We start from the raw sequence: 13,636 nt of genomic DNA, 5'->3' as shown, positions 1-13,636 counted from the left end.
AGTCATGTGTTTTCCTGGGATTTGAAGCTAACTCGTTTGATTCGCATGCAGTTGAATCTAAATCGCGTTTATGTCAAGTATTTGAAACTAAACCACTTGTTTCGCATGGATTTGAAGTAAAGCCTTCTACTTCGCATTGATTTGAAGCTAAATCATGTGTTTCGCATGGATTTGATGCTAACTCGCTTTTTTCGCGTGCATTTGAAGCTATTTCATTTAAAACGCAGGTATTTGAAGGTAAATCATGTGTTTCCCTCGGATTTCAATATAACTCGTTTGGTTCGCATGCAGTTGAAGCTTAATCATGTTTATCACAAGTATTTGAAGCTAAATCATTTGTTTCGCATTGATTTGAAGCTAAACCTACTACTTCCTATTGATTTGAAGTTAAATCATGTGTTTCCCTTGGATTTGAAGCTAACTCGTTCGATTCGCATGCAGTTGAAGCTTAATCATGTTTATCACAAGTATTTGAAGCCAAATCATTTGTTTCGCATTGATTTGAAGCTAAGCCTTCTACTTCATATTGATTTGATGCTAAATCATGTGTTTCACATGGATTTGAAGCTGTCTCGTTTGTTTCGAATCCAGTTGATACTAAATCATGAATATCACAAGTATTTGAAGCTAAACCATTTGATTCGCTTGGCTTTGAATCTAAGCCTTTTACTTCGCATTGATTTGAAGTTAAATCACGTGTTTGCATGGATTTGAAGGTAAGCCTTCTACATCGCATTGATTTGAATCTAAATCATGTGTTTCGCGTGGATTTGAAGGTAACTCGTTTGTATAGCATGCAGTTGAAGCTAAATCATGTCTTTCGCACGTATTTGAAGATGAACCATTTGAATCGCATGGATTTGAACGTAAGCCTTCTACTTCGCACTGATTTGCAGCTAAAGCATGTGTTTCGCATGGATTTGAAGCTAAGCCTTCTACTTCGCATTGATTGGAAGCTAAATCACGTGTTTGCATGGATTTGAAGCTAAGCCTTCTAGATCGCATTGATTTGAATCTAAATCATGTGTTTTGCTTGGATTTGAAGCTAACACGTTTGTTTCACATAGAGTTGAAACGAAATCATGTATATCACAAGTATTTGAATCTAAACCTTTTGATTCGGATGGAATTGAAGGTAAGCATTCTACTTCGCATTGATTTGAAGCATAATCATGTGTTTCGCATGGATTTGAAGCTAACTCGTTTGTTTCGCATGCAGCTGAAGCTATATCACCTATATCCGAAGTGTTTGAAGTTCAATCGTTTGTTCCGCACAGATTTGAAGCTAATCCTTCTACTTCGCATTGATGTGAAGCTATATCATGTGTATCGCATGGATTTTGAAGCTTTTATTCGTCTGCATTTGAAGCTATACCACTTATATCCCAAGTGTTTGAAGCCATGTCATTTGTTTCGCGTGGATTCGAAGCTAAACCTTCTACATCGCATTGATTTGCAGCTATATCATGTGTTTCGCGTGGATTTGAAGCTAACTCGTTTGCTTCGTCTGCATTTGAAGCTATATCACTCATATCGCAAGTATCTGAAGCTAAATCATTTGTGTCGCATTGTTTCTTAAGCTAAACCTTCTACATATCATTGATTTGAAACTTAATCGTGTGTTTTGCATGAACTTGAAGCTATCTCGTTCGTTCCTCCTGCATTTGAAGCTATATCACTTATATCGCAAGTATCTGAAGCTAAACCATTTTTTTTGCATTAATTTGAAGCTTAGCCTTCTACTTCGCATTGTTTCGATGCTAAATCACGTCTATCGCATGGATTTCGATGCTAACTCGTTTGATTCGTCTGCATTTGAAGCTATATCACTTAAATCCCAAGTGTTTGAAGCTAAATCATTTGTTTCGCAAGGATTTGATGCTAAACCTTCTACATCGCATTGGTTTGAAGCTAAATCATGCGCTTCGTTTGGATTTGAAGCTAAACCTTCTACATCGCATTGATTTGAAGCTAAACCTTTTACATTCTATTGATTTGAAGCTAAACCTTCTACCTCTAATTGATTTGAAGCTAAACCTTCTACATCGCATCGATTTTAAGCTAAATCATTTCTTTCGTTTAGATTTCAAGCTAACTCGTTTGTTTCGTCTGCATTTGAGGCTATATCACTCATATCGCAAGTATATGAAGCTAAATCATTTGTATAGCTTGGATTTGAAGCTAAACCTTCTACATAGCATTGATTTGCGGGCTAAATCATGTGTTTCGCATGGATTTCAAGCTAACTCGTTTGTACCGCCTGCATTTGAAGCTATATCAGTTATATCGCAAGTATTTGAAGCTAAATCAGATGTGTCGCATGGATTTGAAGCTGAATCTACTACATCGCATTGATTTGAAGCTAAATCTTGTGTATGGCATGGATTTGAAGCTAAGCTTTCTACTGCGCATTGATTTGAAACTAAATCATTTGTTTCGCATAGATTTGGAGCTAACACGTTTGTTTCCCCTGCATTTGAAGCTATATCACTCATGTCGCAAGTTCCTGTGCTAAATCATTTGTTTCGCATTGATTTGAAGCTAAGCCTACTACTTCGTATTGATTTGAAGCTAAATCATCTGTATCGCATGGATTTGAAGCTAACTCGTTTGTTTCTCCTGCATTTGAAGCTATTTCATTTAAACCGCAGGTATTTGAAGGTAAATCATTTGTTTCGCATTGATTTGAAGTTAAATCATGTGTTTTCCTGGGATTTGAAGCTAACTCGTTTGATTCGCATGCAGTTGACTCTAAATCGCGTTAATCACAAGTATTTGACGCTAAACCACTTGTATCGCATGTATTTGAAGCTAAGCCTCCTACTTCGCATTGATTTGAAGTTAAATCATGTGTTTCCCTGGGATTTGAAGCTAACTCGTTTGATTCGCATGCAGTTGACTCTAAATCGTGTTCATCACAAGTATTTGAAGCTAGACCACATGTTTCGCATGGATTTGAGTTAAGCCTTCTACTTCATATTGATTTGATGCTAAATCATGTGTTTCGCATGGGTTTGATGCTAACTCGTTTTTTTCGTCTGCATTTGAATCTATTTCATTTAAACCGCAGGGTTTTGAAGTTAAATCATGTGTTTCCCTCGGATTTCAATATAACTCGTTTGATTCGCATGCAGTTGAAGCTTAATCATGTTTATCACAAGTATTTGAAGCTAAATCATTTGTTTCGCATTGATTTGAAGCTAAACCTACTACTTCCTATTGATGTGAAGTTAAATCATGTGTTTCCCTTGGATTTGAAGCTAACTCGTTCGATTCGCATGCAGTTGAAGCTTAATCATGTTTATCACAAGTATTTGAAGCCAAATCATTTGTTTCGCATTGATTTGAAGCTAAGCCTTCTACTTCATATTGATTTGATGCTAAATCATGTGTTTCGCATGGATTTGAAGCTAACTCGTTTGTTTCTCCTGCATTTGAAGCTATTTCATTTAAACCGCAGGTATTTGAAGGTAAATCATTTGTTTCGCATGGATTTGAAGTTAAGCCTTCTACTTCATATTGATTTGATGCTAAATCATGTGTTTCGCATGGATTTAATGCTAACTCGTTTTTTTCGCCTGCATTTGAAGCTATTTCATTTAAACCGCAGATATTTGAAGGTAAATCATTTGTTTCGCATGGATTTGAAGCTAAGCCTTATACTTCGCATTGATTTGAAGTTAATATCATGTGTTTCTCTTGGGTTTGAAGCTATCTCGTTTGAATCGCATGCAGTTGAAGCTAAATCATGTTTATTACAAGTATCTGAATCCAAACCATTTGTTTCGCACAGATTTGCAGCTAAGCCTTCTACTTCGCATTGATTTGAAGTTAAATCATGTGTTTGCCTGGTATTTGAAGCTAACTCGTTCCATTCGCATGCAATTGACTCTAAATCGTGTTTATCAGAAGTATTTGAAGCTAAACCATTTGTTTCACATGGATTTGAAGCTACGGCTTCTAGTTCGCATTGATTTGAAGCTAACTCATGTGCTTCGCATGGATTTGAAGCTAACTCGTTTGTTTCGCCTGCATTTGAAGCTATTTCATTTAAACCGCAGGTATTTGAAGGTAAATCATTTGTTTCGCATGGATTTGAAGTTAAGCCTTCTACTTCATATTGATTTGATGCTAAATCATGTGTTTCGCATGGATTTAATGCTAACTCGTTTTTTTCGCCTGCATTTGAAGCTATTTCATTTAAACCGCAGATATTTGAAGGTAAATCATTTGTTTCGCATGGATTTGAAGCTAAGCCTTATACTTCGCATTGATTTGAAGTTAATATCATGTGTTTCTCTTGGGTTTGAAGCTATCTCGTTTGAATCGCATGCAGTTGAAGCTAAATCATGTTTATTACAAGTATCTGAATCCAAACCATTTGTTTCGCACAGATTTGCAGCTAAGCCTTCTACTTCGCATTGATTTGAAGTTAAATCATGTGTTTGCCTGGGATTTGAAGCTAACTCGTTTGATTCGCATGCAATTGACTCTAAATCGTGTTTATCAGAAGTATTTGAAGCTAAACCATTTGTTTCACATGGATTTGAAGCTACGCCTTCTAGTTCGCATTGATTTGAAGCTAACTCATGTGCTTCGCATGGATTTGAAGCTAACTCGTTTGTTTCGCCTGCATTTGAAGCTATTTCATTTAAACCGCAGGTATTTGAAGGTAAATCATTTGTTTCGCATGGATTTGAAGCTAAGCCTCCTACTTCGCATTGATTTGAAGTTAAGTCATGTGTTTTCCTGGGATTTGAAGCTAACTCGTTTGATTCGCATGCAGTTGAATCTAAATCGCGTTATATCACAAGTATTTGAAGCTAAACCACTTGTTTCGCATGGATTTGAAGTAAAGCCTTCTACTTCGCATTGATTTGAAGCTAAATCATGTGCTTCGCATGGATTTGAAGCTAACTCGTTTGTTTCGCCTGCATTTGAATCTATTTCATTTAAAACGCAGGTATTTGAAGGTAAATCATGTGTTTCCCTCGGATTTCAATATAACTCGTTTGGTTCGCATGCAGTTGAAGCTTAATCATGTTTATCACAAGTATTTGAAGCTAAATCATTTGTTTCGCATTGATTTGAAGCTAAACCTACTACTTCCTATTGATTTGAAGTTAAATCATGTGTTTCCCTTGGATTTGAAGCTAACTCGTTCGATTCGCATGCAGTTGAAGCTTAATCATGTTTATCACAAGTATTTGAAGCCAAATCATTTGTTTCGCATTGATTTGAAGCTAAGCCTTCTACTTCATATTGATTTGATGCTAAATCATGTGTTTCACATGGATTTGAAGCTAACTCGTTTGTTTCTCCTGCATTTGAAGCTATTTCATTTAAACCGCAGGTATTTGAAGGTAAATCATTTGTTTCGCATGGATTTGAAGCTAAGCCTTCTACTTCATATTGATTTGATGCTAAATCATGTGTTTCGCATGGATTTAATGCTAACTCGTTTTTTTCGCCTGCATTTGAAGCTATTTCATTTAAACCGCAGATATTTGAAGGAAAATCATTTGTTTCGCATGGATTTGAAGCTAAGCCTTCTACTTCGCATTGATTTGAAGTTAATATCATGTGTTTCTCTTGGGTTTGAAGCTATCTCGTTTGAATCGCATGCAGTTGAAGCTAAATCATGTTTATTACAAGTATCTGAATCCAAACCATTTGTTTCGCACAGATTTGCAGCTAAGCCTTCTACTTCGCATTGATTTGAAGTTAAATCATGTGTTTGCCTGGGATTTGAAGCTAACTTGTTCCATTCGCATGCAATTGACTCTAAATCGTGTTTATCAGAAGTATTTGAAGCTAAACCATTTGTTTCACATGGATTTGATGCTACGCCTTCTAGTTCGCATTGATTTGAAGCTAAACCATTTGATTCGCATGGATTTGCAGCTAAGCCTTCTACTTCGCATTAATTGGACGCTAAATCACGTGTTTTGCATGGATTTGAAGCTAAACCTTCTACATCGCATTGATTTGAAGCTAAATCGTGTGTTTCGCATGGATTTGAAGCTGACTCGTTCGTTTCGCATGCAGTTGTAGCTAAATAATGTATATCACAAGTGTTTGTAGCTAAACCATTTGTTTTGCATGGAATTGAAGCTAAGCCTCCTACTTCGCATTCATTTGAAGCTAAACCATTTGTTTCGCATGGATTTGAAGATAAACCTTCTACATCGCATTGATTTGCAGCTAACTCATGTGTTTCGCATGGATTTGAAGCTAACTCGATCGTTTCGCCACCATTTGAAACTATATCACTTATATCGCAAGTATTTGAAGCAAAATCATATGTGCCGCATGGATTTGAAGCTGAACCTACTACATCGCACTGATTTGCAGCTAAATAATGTGTTTCGCATGGATTTGAAACTATACCTTCTACATCCCATGGATTTGAATCTAAATCATGTTTTTGGCATGGATTTGAAGCTAAACCTTCTACATCGCATTGATTTGAAGCTTAAACGTATGTTTTACATCGATTTGAAACTAACTCGTTGGTTTCCCCTTCATTTGAATCTATTTCAATTATATCGCAAGTATCTGATGCTAAATCATTTGTTTCGCATGGATTTAAAGCTAAACCTACTACATCGCATTGATTTGGAGCTAAACCTTCTACATCGCATTGATTTGAAGCTAAACCTTCTACTTCGCGCAGATTTGAAGCTAGATCATGTGTTTCGCATGGATTTGAAGCTAACTCGTTTGTTTCGCCTGCATTTGAAGCTATTTCATTTAAACCGCAGGTATTTGAAGGTAAATCATTTGTTTCGCATGGATTTGAAGCTAAGCCTCCTACTTCGCATTGATTTGAAGTTAAGTCATGTGTTTTCCTGGGATTTGAAGCTAACTCGTTTGATTCGCATGCAGTTGAATCTAAATCGCGTTATATCACAAGTATTTGAAGCTAAACCACTTGTTTCGCATGGATTTGAAGTAAAGCCTTCTACTTCGCATTGATTTGAAGCTAAATCATGTGCTTCGCATGGATTTGAAGCTAACTCGTTTGTTTCGCCTGCATTTGAATCTATTTCATTTAAAACGCAGGTATTTGAAGGTAAATCATGTGTTTCCCTCGGATTTCAATATAACTCGTTTGGTTCGCATGCAGTTGAAGCTTAATCATGTTTATCACAAGTATTTGAAGCTAAATCATTTGTTTCGCATTGATTTGAAGCTAAACCTACTACTTCCTATTGATTTGAAGTTAAATCATGTGTTTCCCTTGGATTTGAAGCTAACTCGTTCGATTCGCATGCAGTTGAAGCTTAATCATGTTTATCACAAGTATTTGAAGCCAAATCATTTGTTTCGCATTGATTTGAAGCTAAGCCTTCTACTTCATATTGATTTGATGCTAAATCATGTGTTTCACATGGATTTGAAGCTAACTCGTTTGTTTCTCCTGCATTTGAAGCTATTTCATTTAAACCGCAGGTATTTGAAGGTAAATCATTTGTTTCGCATGGATTTGAAGCTAAGCCTTCTACTTCATATTGATTTGATGCTAAATCATGTGTTTCGCATGGATTTAATGCTAACTCGTTTTTTTCGCCTGCATTTGAAGCTATTTCATTTAAACCGCAGATATTTGAAGGAAAATCATTTGTTTCGCATGGATTTGAAGCTAAGCCTTCTACTTCGCATTGATTTGAAGTTAATATCATGTGTTTCTCTTGGGTTTGAAGCTATCTCGTTTGAATCGCATGCAGTTGAAGCTAAATCATGTTTATTACAAGTATCTGAATCCAAACCATTTGTTTCGCACAGATTTGCAGCTAAGCCTTCTACTTCGCATTGATTTGAAGTTAAATCATGTGTTTGCCTGGGATTTGAAGCTAACTTGTTCCATTCGCATGCAATTGACTCTAAATCGTGTTTATCAGAAGTATTTGAAGCTAAACCATTTGTTTCACATGGATTTGATGCTACGCCTTCTAGTTCGCATTGATTTGAAGCTAAACCATTTGATTCGCATGGATTTGCAGCTAAGCCTTCTACTTCGCATTAATTGGACGCTAAATCACGTGTTTTGCATGGATTTGAAGCTAAACCTTCTACATCGCATTGATTTGAAGCTAAATCGTGTGTTTCGCATGGATTTGAAGCTGACTCGTTCGTTTCGCATGCAGTTGTAGCTAAATAATGTATATCACAAGTGTTTGTAGCTAAACCATTTGTTTTGCATGGAATTGAAGCTAAGCCTCCTACTTCGCATTCATTTGAAGCTAAACCATTTGTTTCGCATGGATTTGAAGATAAACCTTCTACATCGCATTGATTTGCAGCTAACTCATGTGTTTCGCATGGATTTGAAGCTAACTCGATCGTTTCGCCACCATTTGAAACTATATCACTTATATCGCAAGTATTTGAAGCAAAATCATATGTGCCGCATGGATTTGAAGCTGAACCTACTACATCGCACTGATTTGCAGCTAAATAATGTGTTTCGCATGGATTTGAAACTATACCTTCTACATCCCATGGATTTGAATCTAAATCATGTTTTTGGCATGGATTTGAAGCTAAACCTTCTACATCGCATTGATTTGAAGCTTAAACGTATGTTTTACATCGATTTGAAACTAACTCGTTGGTTTCCCCTTCATTTGAATCTATTTCAATTATATCGCAAGTATCTGATGCTAAATCATTTGTTTCGCATGGATTTAAAGCTAAACCTACTACATCGCATTGATTTGGAGCTAAACCTTCTACATCGCATTGATTTGAAGCTAAACCTTCTACTTCGCGCAGATTTGAAGCTAGATCATGTGTTTCGCATGGATTTGAAGCTAACTCGTTTGTTTCGCCTGCATTTGAAGCTATTTCATTTAAACCGCAGGTATTTGAAGGTAAATCATTTGTTTCGCATGGATTTGAAGCTAAGCCTCCTACTTCGCATTGATTTGAAGTTAAGTCATGTGTTTTCCTGGGATTTGAAGCTAACTCGTTTGATTCGCATGCAGTTGAATCTAAATCGCGTTATATCACAAGTATTTGAAGCTAAACCACTTGTTTCGCATGGATTTGAAGTAAAGCCTTCTACTTCGCATTGATTTGAAGCTAAATCGTGTGTTTCGCATGGATTTGATGCTAACTCGCTTTTTTCGCATGCATTTGAATCTATTTCATTTAAAACGCAGGTATTTGAAGGTAAATCATGTGTTTCCCTCGGATTTCAATATAACTCGTTTGGTTCGCATGCAGTTGAAGCTTAATCATGTTTATCACAAGTATTTGAAGCTAAATCATTTGTTTCGCATTGATTTGAAGCTAAACCTACTACTTCCTATTGATTTGAAGTTAAATCATGTGTTTCCCTTGGATTTGAAGCTAACTCGTTCGATTCGCATGCAGTTGAAGCTTAATCATGTTTATCACAAGTATTTGAAGCCAAATCATTTGTTTCGCATTGATTTGAAGCTAAGCCTTCTACTTCATATTGATTTGATGCTAAATCATGTGTTTCACATGGATTTGAAGCTAACTCGTTTGTTTCTCCTGCATTTGAAGCTATTTCATTTAAACCGCAGGTATTTGAAGGTAAATCATTTGTTTCGCATGGATTTGAAGCTAAGCCTTCTACTTCATATTGATTTGATGCTAAATCATGTGTTTCGCATGGATTTAATGCTAACTCGTTTTTTTCGCCTGCATTTGAAGCTATTTCATTTAAACCGCAGATATTTGAAGGAAAATCATTTGTTTCGCATGGATTTGAAGCTAAGCCTTCTACTTCGCATTGATTTGAAGTTAATATCATGTGTTTCTCTTGTGTTTGAAGCTATCTCGTTTGAATCGCATGCAGTTGAAGCTAAATCATGTTTATTACAAATATCTGAATCCAAACCATTTGTTTCGCACAGATTTGCAGCTAAGCCTTCTACTTCGCATTGATTTGAAGTTAAATCATGTGTTTGCCTGGGATTTGAAGCTAACTTGTTCCATTCGCATGCAATTGACTCTAAATCGTGTTTATCAGAAGTATTTGAAGCTAAACCATTTGTTTCACATAGATTTGATGCTACGCCTTCTAGTTCGCATTGATTTGAAGCTAAACCATTTGATTCGCATGGATTTGCAGCTAAGCCTTCTACTTCGCATTAATTGGACGCTAAATCACGTGTTTTGCATGGATTTGAAGCTAAACCTTCTACATCGCATTGATTTGAAGCTAAATCGTGTGTTTCGCATGGATTTGAAGCTGACTCGTTCGTTTCGCATGCAGTTGTAGCTAAATAATGTATATCACAAGTGTTTGTAGCTAAACCATTTGTTTTGCATGGAATTGAAGCTAAGCCTCCTACTTCGCATTCATTTGAAGCTAAACCATTTGTTTCGCATGAATTTGAAGATAAACCTTCTACATCGCATTGATTTGAAGCTTAAACGTGTGTTTTACATCGATTTGAAACTAACTCGGTGGTTTCCCCTTCATTTGAATCTATTTCAATTATATCGCAAGTATCTGATGCTAAATCATTTGTTTCGCATGGATTTAAAGCTAAACCTACTACATCGCATTGATTTGGAGCTAAACCTTCTACATCGCATTGATTTGAAGCTAAACCTTCTACTTCGCGCAGATTTGAAGCTAGATCATGTGTTTCGCATGGATTTGAAGCTAACTCGTTTGTTTCGCCTGCATTTGAAGCTATTTCATTTAAACCGCAGGTATTTGAAGGTAAATCATTTGTTTCGCATGGATTTGAAGCTAAGCCTCCTACTTCGCATTGATTTGAAGTTAAGTCATGTTTTTTCCTGGGATTTGAAGCTAACTCGTTTGATTCGCATGCAGTTGACTCTATATCGCGTTCAGCACAAGTATCTGAATCCAAACCATTTGTTTCGCATTGATTTGAAGCTAAGCCTACTACTTCGTATTGATTTGAAGCTAAATCATGTGTATCGCATGGATTTGAAGCTAACTCGTTTGTTTCGCCTGCATTTGAAGCTATTTCATTTAAAACGCAAGTATTTGAAGGTAAATCATTTGTTTCGCTTGGATTTGAAGCTAACTCGTTTGTATCGAATGCAGTTGAATCTTAGTCATGTATATCACAAGTATTTGAAGCTAAGCCATTTGTTGGGCATGGATTTGAAGCTAATCCCTCTACTTCGCATTGATTTGAAGTTAAATCATGTATTTCTCATGGATTTGAAGCTAACTCGTTTGTTTCGCCTGCATTGAAGCTATATCACTTATATCGCAAGTATTTCATTCCAAAATCATTTGCTTCGCACGGATTTTAAGCTAAACCTTCTACTTCGCATTGGTTTGATGCTAAATCATGTGTTTCTCATGGATGTGAAGCTAACTCTTTTGTTGCGCCTGCATTGAAGCTATATCACTTATATCGCAAGTATTTCATTCCAAAATCATTTGCTTCGCACGGATTTGAAGCTAAACCTTCTACTTCGCATTGATTTGAAGCTAAATCATGTGTTTCGCATGGATTTGAAGTTAAGCCTTCTAGTTTGCATTGATTTAAAGCATAATCATGTGTTCCGCATGGATTTGAAGCTCTACACGTTTGTTTCGCATGCAGTTGATTCTAAATCATGTTTTTCACAAATATCTAAATCTAACGCATTTGTTTCGCAAGAATACGGAGCTATACCATGTGTTTCGCGTTGATTTGAAGCTAAATAATGTGTTTCGAATGGATTTGAATCTAAGCCTTCTACTTCGCACTGGTTTGAAGCTAAACCATTTGAGTCGCATGGATTTGAAGCTAAGCCTTCTATTTCGCTTTGATTTGAAGCCAAATCATGTTTTTCGCTTTGATTTGAAGCCAAATCATGTGTTTCGCTTGGATTTGAAGCTAACTCTTTTGTTTCGCTTCCATTTGAAGCTATAACACTTATATTGCAAGTATTTGAAGAAAAATCATTTGTTCCGCATGGATTTGAAGCTAAGCCTTCTACTTCACATTGGTTTGAAGCTCAATCCTGTGTATCGCATTGATTTGCAGCTAAACCTTCTACATCGCATTGATTTGAAGCTAAATCATGTGTTTCGCTTGGATTTGAAGCTAAATCATGTGTTTGGCATGGATTTGAAGCTAACTCGTTTGTGTCGCCTGCATTTGAAGCTATATCATTTATATCGCAAGTATTTGATGCTGAATCAGTTGTGTCGTATGGATTTGAAGCCTTCTAAGCCTTCTACTTCGCATTACATTCATGTGTTTCGCATGGATTTGAAACTAATCGTTTGTTTTGACTGCTTTTGAACCAACTTCATTTATATCGCAGGGATTGTTAGCTTAATCATTTCTTTTGCATGGATTTGAAGTTAACTCATTTGATTCGCCTGCATTTGAATCTAAAACACTTAAATCGCAAGTATTTGATTTAAATCAATTGTTTCGAATGGATTTGAAGATAATTCTACTACATCGCATTGATTTGAACACAAATCATGTTTTTCGCATGGATTTAAAGCTAAGCCATCTACTTCGCAGTGATTATAAGCTAAATCATGTGTTTCGCATGGATTTGAAGCTGTCTCGTTTGTTTCGATTCCAGTTGATACTAAATCATGAATATCACAAGTATTTGAAGCTAAACCATTTGATTCGCTTGGCTTTGAATCTAAGCCTTTTACTTCGCATTGATTTGAAGTTAAATCACGTGTTTGCATGGATTTGAAGGTAAGCCTTCTACATCGCATTGATTTGAATCTAAATCATGTGTTTCGCGTGGATTTGAAGGTAACTCGTTTGTATAGCATGCAGTTGAAGCTAAATCATGTCTTTCGCACGTATTTGAAGATGAACCATTTGAATCGCATGGATTTGAACGTAAGCCTTCTACTTCGCACTGATTTGCAGCTAAAGCATGTGTTTCGCATGGATATGAAGCTAAGCCTTCTACTTCGCATTGATTGGAAGCTAAATCACGTGTTTGCATGGATTTGAAGCTAAGCCTTCTAGATCGCATTGATTTGAATCTAAATCATGTGTTTTGCTTGGATTTGAAGCTAACACGTTTGTTTCACATAGAGTTGAAACGAAATCATGTATATCACAAGTATTTGAATCTAAACCTTTTGATTTGGATGGAATTGAAGGTAAGCATTCTACTTCGCATTGATTTGAAGCATAATCATGTGTTTCGCATGGATTTGAAGCTAACTCGTTTGTTTCGCATGCAGCTGAAGCTATATCACCTATATCCGAAGTGTTTGAAGTTCAATCGTTTGTTCCGCACAGATTTGAAGCTAATCCTTCTACTTCGCATTGATGTGAAGCTATATCATGTGTATCGCATGGATTTTGAAGCTTTTATTCGTCTGCATTTGAAGCTATACCACTTATATCCCAAGTGTTTGAAGCCATGTCATTTGTTTCGCGTGGATTCGAAGCTAAACCTTCTACATCGCATTGATTTGCAGCTATATCATGTGTTTCGCGTGGATTTGAAGCTAACTCGTTTGCTTCGTCTGCATTTGAAGCTATATCACTCATATCGCAAGTATCTGAAGCTAAATCATTTGTGTCACATTGTTTCTTAAGCTAAACCTTCTACATATCATTGATTTGAAACTTAATCGTGTGTTTTGCATGAACTTGAAGCTATCTCGTTCGTTCCTCCTGCATTTGAAGCT

This window comes from Megalopta genalis, unplaced genomic scaffold, assembly GCF_051020955.1.
Source record: "Megalopta genalis isolate 19385.01 unplaced genomic scaffold, iyMegGena1_principal scaffold0342, whole genome shotgun sequence".
NCBI classification, from domain to species: Eukaryota; Metazoa; Arthropoda; class Insecta; order Hymenoptera; family Halictidae; genus Megalopta; species Megalopta genalis.
Note: the sequence above shows the minus strand (reverse complement) of the source record.